The following is a 7500-nucleotide window of genomic DNA, read 5'->3' as shown; positions in this document are numbered from 1 at the left end:
ACTTAGAAAAAATCCCAAAAAAAAAATGAACTCCCATTGAAATGAATGGGGAAAAATTTTTTTCTCGTTTTTTTTCTAAGTACAACAACGAGAGAAGGTAAAAAATGGTTTTTTTTAGCCTCTCTCGTTAAGGTACTTAGAAAAAAACCCAGATTTTTTATTTTCTCGTTTTTTTTCTAAGTACAACAACGAGAGAAGGTAAAAACAGGTGCTTTTTAGCCTCTCTCGTTAAGGTACTTGGAAAAAATCCGAGACATGTTTGGTCTTCCCCACTGACAGTGCGCCTTTGCTGGGTAAGTTGTGGACGTGCCAGGCACCCCCGGGACACCGGTGGAACGCGGCCGGACTCGTGGTACTCCAACCCGGGCATAATTTTGGATATTTTCCGGTCCTTTTTTTCCCCACTTTCCCAACTTTTCTTCTGAATCACAGTGCGCCTTTGCTGGGTAAGTTGTGGACATGGCAGGCACCCCCGGGACACCGGTGGAACGCGGCCGGACTCGTGGTACTCCAACCCGGGCATAATTTTGGATATTTCCCGGTCCTTTTTTTCCCCACTTTCCCAACTTTTCTTCTGAATCACAGTGCGCCTTTGCTGGGTAAGTTGTGGACATGGCAGGCACCCCCGGGACACCGGTGGAACGCGGCCGGACTCGTGGTACTCCAACCCGGGCATAATTTTGGATCAAATTCGGGACTTTTGCCCACTTTCCCAACTTTTCTTCCCAATCACAGTGCGCCTTTGCTGGGTAAGTTGTGGACATGGCAGGCACCCCCGGGACACCGGTGGAACGCGGCCGGACTCGTGGTACTCCAACCCGGGCATAATTTTGGATCAAATTCGGGACTTTTGCCCACTTTCCCAACTTTTCTTCCCAATCACAGTGCGCCTTTGCTGGGTAAGTTGTGGACATGCCAGGCACCCCCGGGACACCGGTGGAACGCGGCCGGACTCGTGGTACTCCAACCCGGGCATAATTTTGGATCAAATTCGGGACTTTTGCCCACTTTCCCAACTTTTCTTCCCAATCACAGTGCGCCTTTGCTGGGTGCGTCGTGGACATGTCAGGCACCCCTGAACCCTGGTGGAACGCGGCGGGACTTGTGGGACTCGAACCTGGGTGTGATTTTGGACCAAATTCGGGACTTTTGCCCACTTTCCCAACTTTTCTTCCCAATCACAGTGCGCCTTTGCTGGGTGCGTTGTGGACATTGTAGGCACCCCGAGACCCTGGTGGAACGCGGCGGGACTTGTGGGACTCGAACCTGGGTGTGATTTTGGACCAAATTCGGGACTTTTGCCCACTTTCCCAACTTTTCTTCCCACTCACAGTGCGCCTTTGCTGGGTGCGTTGTGGACATTGTAGGCACCCCGGAACCCTGGTGGAACGCGGCGGGACTTGTGGGACTCGAACCTGGGTGTGATTTTGGACCAAATTCGGGACTTTTGCCCACTTTCCCAACTTTTCTTCCCAATCACAGTGCGCCTTTGCTGGGTGCGTCGTGGACATGTCAGGCACCCCGGAACCCTGGTGGAACGCGGCGGGACTTGTGGGACTCGAACCTGGGTGTGATTTTGGACCAAATTCGGGACTTTTGCCCACTTTCCCAACTTTTCTTCCCAGTCACAGTGCGCCTTTGCTGGGTGCGTTGTGGACATTGTAGGCACCCCGAGACACTGGTGGAACGCGGCGGGACTTGTGGGACTCGAACCTGGGTGTGATTTTGGACCACATTCGGGACTTTTGCCCACTTTCCCAACTTTTCTTCCCAATCACAGTGCGCCTTTGCTGGGTAAGTTGTGGACATTGTAGGCACCCCGAGACACTGGTGGAACGCGGCGGGACTTGTGGGACTCGAACCTGGGTGTGATTTTGGACCAAATTCGGGACTTTTGCCCACTTTCCCAACTTTTCTTCCCAATCACAGTGCGCCTTTGCTGGGTGCGTCTTGGACATGTCAGGCACCCCGGAACACTGGTGGAACGCGGCGGGACTTGTGGGACTCGAACCTGGGTGTGATTTTGGACCAAATTCGGGACTTTTGCCCACTTTCCCAACTTTTCTTCCCAATCACAGTGCGCCTTTGCTGGGTGCGTTGTGGACATTGTAGGCACCCCGGAACCCTGGTGGAACGCGGCGGGACTTGTGGGACTCGAACCTGGGTGTGATTTTGGACCAAATTCGGGACTTTTGCCCACTTTCCCAACTTTTCTTCCCAATCACAGTGCGCCTTTGCTGGGTAAGTTGTGGACATTGTAGGCACCCCGAGACACTGGTGGAACGCGGCGGGACTAAGTTCCAAGAGGGCGTTTTTGCCCCCCCCCCTCCAAACTCCCTCTCTTTGTTTATAGTGCATATTTTCTGCTGGATCTACTCTCTATTTACTCCAAGGAAAAAAACTAGCCGGTCGCGGCAAATTTTTACAATCGGTCGCCAAACTACGGCACGAGGGCCGAACGCGGTACGCCGGCGTCCAAGATACGGCCCGGGGCTTTTTTTTGATTTTTTGGGCTTTTTTTGATTTTTTTGGACATGTTGGGCATCCCAGGACTCGGGTGCGACTGCAGGACGTGTGGGGCTCTAACCTGGGTGTGGTTTTTGGTCATTTTTCCGGACTTTTGCCCACTTTTCCAACTTTTCTTCCCCACTCACAGTGCGCCTTTGCTGGGTGCGTTTTGGGCATGTGGGGGGCACCTCGGACTCGGGTGGGACGCGGCGGGACTTGTGGCACTCGTACCTGTGTGTGATTTTTGATCATTTTGTGGACTTTTCCCCAGACACTCTCCACTTGTCTACCCCACTTCCCCTGTGACTTTGCTGGGGGGGCGTTTCCCCGCTGTCCTTTGTAGTGTAAGGGTTACTTTTCTTTTTTTTCTGTCTGAAAATAGGGCCCCAAAAGGCCTCACACTCCCCGGGAAGACCTGATGGACGCCTCGGCGTCACTGAAACAGGCCAATCTGTCTGAAAATATGGCCCACGAAAGGCCTCACATTCCCCGGGAAGACCTGATGGACGCCCCGGCGTCACCGAAATACGGCAAACTGTCTGAAAATAGGGGCTCCAAGGGTTCCCCACTCTTTCTGGCCCACAAAAGGCCTCTCATTCCCCGGGAACACCTGTAGGACTCCCCGGCGTCAAGGAAATACGCCAAACCGGCTGAAAATAGGGCCCCAAAAGAACTGGAAATAATGTCTTTAATTTGGGGGGGTGATGTCTATAATTATGGGGGTGCATTGGAGGCGGGAGTCCACTGGAGGGCTCCACAACGTCTGAAAATAGGGCCCCAAAAGGCCTGGAATTAATGTATTTAATTTGGGGGGTGCATTTGCAGCGGGAGTCCACCGGAGGGCTCCATTTCCCCACTCTTTTGTTGACATATGGCCACAAAAGGCCTCTCATTCCCCGGGAAGACCTGATGGACGCCCCGGCGTCACCGAAATAAGCCAAACTGTCTGAAAATAGGGGCTCCAAGGGTTCCCCACTCTTTCTGGCCCACAAAAGGCCTCTCATTCCCCGGGAACACCTGTAGGACTCCCCGGCGTCAAGGAAATACGCCAAACCGTCTGAAAATAGAGGCCCAAAAGAACTGGAAATAATGTGTTTAATTTGGGGGGTGATGTCTATAATTATGGGGGTGCATTGGAGGCGGGAGTCCACTGGAGGGCTCCACACCGTCTGAATATAGGGCCCCAAAAGGCCTGGAATTAATGTATTTAATTTGGGGGGTGCATTTGCAGCGGGAGTCCACCGGAGGGCTCCATTTCCCCACTCTTTTGTTGACATATGGCCACAAAAGGCCTCTCATTCCCCGGGAAGACGTGATGGACGCCCCGGCGTCACCGAAATAAGCCAAACTGTCTGAAAATAGGGGCTCCAAGGGTTCCCCACTCTTTCTGGCCCACAAAAGGCCTCTCATTCCCCGGGAACACCTGTAGGACTCCCCGGCGTCAAGGAAATACGCCAAACCGGCTGAAAACAGGCCCCCAAAAGAACTGGAAATAATGTCTTTAGTTTGGGGGGTGATGTCTTTAATTTGGGGGGTGCATTGGAGGCGGGAGTCCACTGGAGGGCTCCACAACGTCTGAAAATAGGGCCCCAAAAGAACTGGAAATAATGTGTTTAATTCAGGGTGCATTTGCAGCGAGTGTCCACCAGAGGGCTCCAATTCCCCAGCTATAGTCCTGGTACTCTAAAATGATGGCACTTAGTCAAATTTCCGCCTTTTTTTGATGACTTCCAACTAGGAGAGGGACTAATTTTGAGTTCCGGACCCGGGTGGAGAACCATAGCACGTCGGCCTTCTTAAAGGGACATCCTCCTAGGCACTTAGTCAAATTTCCGCCTTTTTTTTGGACTTCCAGCGAGGAGAGGGACTAATTTGGCGTTCCAGACCCAGGTGGAGAACCATAGCACGTCGGCCTTCTTTAAGGGACATCCTCCTAGGCACTTAGTCAAATTTACGCCTTTTTTTTGGACTTCCAGCGAGGAGAGGGACAATTTTGCTTTCCTGACCCAGGTGGAGAACCATAGCACGTCGGCCTTCTTAAAGGGAAATGCTCCTAGGCACTTAGTCAAATTCACGCCTTTTTTTTTGACTTCCAGCGAGGAGAGGGACAATTTTGCTTTCCTGACCCAGGTGGAGAACCATAGCACGTCGGCCTTCTTAAAGGGAAATGCTCCTAGGCACTTAGTCAAATTCACGCCTTTTTTTTGGACTTCCAGCGAGGAGAGGGACTAATTTGGCGTTCCAGACCCAGGTGGAGAACCATAGCAGGTCGGCCTTCTTAAAGGGACATGCCCCTAGACACTTAGTCAAATTTACGCCTGAAAATAGGGCCCCAAAAGAACTGGAAATAATGTCTTTAATTCAGGGTGCATTTGCAGCGAGTGTCCACCAGAGGGCTCCAATTCCCCAGCTATAGTCCTGGTACTCTAAAATGATGGCACTTAGTCAAATTTCCGCCTTTTTTTGATGACTTCCAACTAGGAGAGGGACTAATTTTGAGTTCCGGACCCGGGTGGAGAACCATAGCAGGTCGGCCTTCTTAAAGGGAAATGCTCCTAGACACTTAGTCAAATTCACGCCTTTTTTTTGGACTTCCAGCTAGGAGAGGGACTAATTTGGTGTACCATAGCACGTCGGCCTTCTTTAAGGGACATCCTCCTAGGCACTTAGTCAAATTCACGCCTTTTTTTTGGACTTCCAGCGAGGAGAGGGACAATTTTGCTTTCCTGACCCAGGTGGAGAACCATAGCACGTCGGCCTTCTTAAAGGGAAATGCTCCTAGGCACTTAGTCAAATTCACGCCTTTTTTTTGGACTTCCAGCGAGGAGAGGGACTAATTTGGCGTTCCAGACCCAGGTGGAGAACCATAGCACGTCGGCCTTCTTTAAGGGACATCCTCCTAGGCACTTAGTCAAATTCACGCCTTTTTTTTGGACTTCCAGCGAGGAGAGGGACAATTTTGCTTTCCTGACCCAGGTGGAGAACCATAGCACGTCGGCCTTCTTAAAGGGAAATGCTCCTAGGCACTTAGTCAAATTCACGCCTTTTTTTTGGACTTCCAGCGAGGAGAGGGACTAATTTGGCGTTCCAGACCCAGGTGGAGAACCATAGCACGTCGGCCTTCTTTAAGGGACATCCTCCTAGGCACTTAGTCAAATTCACGCCTTTTTTTTGGACTTCCAGCGAGGAGAGGGACAATTTTGCTTTCCTGACCCAGGTGGAGAACCATAGCACGTCGGCCTTCTTAAAGGGAAATGCTCCTAGGCACTTAGTCAAATTCACGCCTTTTTTTTGGACTTCCAGCGAGGAGAGGGACTAATTTGGCGTTCCAGACCCAGGTGGAGAACCATAGCACGTCGGCCTTCTTTAAGGGACATCCTCCTAGGCACTTAGTCAAATTCACGCCTTTTTTTTGGACTTCCAGCGAGGAGAGGGACAATTTTGCTTTCCTGACCCAGGTGGAGAACCATAGCACGTCGGCCTTCTTAAAGGGAAATGCTCCTAGGCACTTAGTCAAATTCACGCCTTTTTTTTGGACTTCCAGCGAGGAGAGGGACTAATTTGGCGTTCCAGACCCAGGTGGAGAACCATAGCACGTCGGCCTTCTTTAAGGGACATCCTCCTAGGCACTTAGTCAAATTCACGCCTTTTTTTTGGACTTCCAGCGAGGAGAGGGACAATTTTGCTTTCCTGACCCAGGTGGAGAACCATAGCACGTCGGCCTTCTTAAAGGGAAATGCTCCTAGGCACTTAGTCAAATTCACGCCTTTTTTTTGGACTTCCAGCGAGGAGAGGGACAATTTTGCTTTCCTGACCCAGGTGGAGAACCATAGCAGGTCGGCCTTCTTAAAGGGACATCCTCCTAGGCACTTAGTCAAATTTCCGCCTTTTTTTGACTACTTCCAGCGAGGAGAGGGACTAATTTGGCGTTCCTGACCCAGGTGGAGGACCATAGCACGTCGGCCTTCTTAAAGGGACATCCTCCTAGGCACTTAGTCAAATTTACACCTTTTTTTTGGACTTCCAGCTAGGAGAGGGACTAATTTTGCTTTCCGTACCCGGGTGGAGAACCATAGCAGGTCAGCCTTCTTAAAGGGACATCCTCCTAGGCACTTAGTCAAATTTACGCCTTTTTTTTGGACTTCCAGCGAGGAGAGGGACAATTTTGCTTTCCTGACCCAGGTGGAGAACCATAGCACGTCGGCCTTCTTAAAGGGACATCCTCCTAGGCACTTAGTCAAATTTACGCCTTTTTTTTGGACTTCCAGCGAGGAGAGGGACTAATTTTGCTTTCCGTACCCGGGTGGAGAACCATAGCAGGTCAGCCTTCTTAAAGGGACATCCTCCTAGGCACTTAGTCAAATTCACGCCTTTTTTTTGGACTTCCAGCGAGGAGAGGGACTAATTTGGCGTTCCTGACCCAGGTGGAGAACCATAGCACGTCGGCCTTCTTAAAGGGAAATGCTCCTAGACACTTAGTCAAATTCACGCCTTTTTTTTTGGACTTCCAGCTAGGAGAGGGACTAATTTGGCGTTCCGTACCCAGGTAGAGAACCAAGGCACGTCGGCCTTCTTAAGGGGACATCCTCCTAGACACTTAGTCAAATTTACACCTTTTTTTTTTGGACTTCCAGCGAGGAGAGGGACTAATTATAGGGCCCCAAAAGAACTGGAAATAATGTGTTTAATTCAGGGTGCATTTGCAGCGAGTGTCCACCAGAGGGCTCCAATTCCCCAGCTATAGTCCTGGTACTCTAAAATGATGGCACTTAGTCAAATTTCCGCCTTTTTTTGATGACTTCCAACTAGGAGAGGGACTAATTTTGAGTTCCGGACCCGGGTGGAGAACCATAGCAGGTCGGCCTTCTTAAAGGGACATCCTCCTAGGCACTTAGTCAAATTTCCGCCTTTTTTTGACTACTTCCAGCGAGGAGAGGGACTAATTTGGCGTTCCTGACCCAGGTGGAGGACCATAGCACGTCGGCCTTCTTA

This window comes from Nerophis lumbriciformis, unplaced genomic scaffold, assembly GCF_033978685.3.
Source record: "Nerophis lumbriciformis unplaced genomic scaffold, RoL_Nlum_v2.1 HiC_scaffold_511, whole genome shotgun sequence".
NCBI lineage: Eukaryota > Metazoa > Chordata > Actinopteri > Syngnathiformes > Syngnathidae > Nerophis > Nerophis lumbriciformis.
This window is presented reverse-complemented; position numbering follows the sequence as displayed.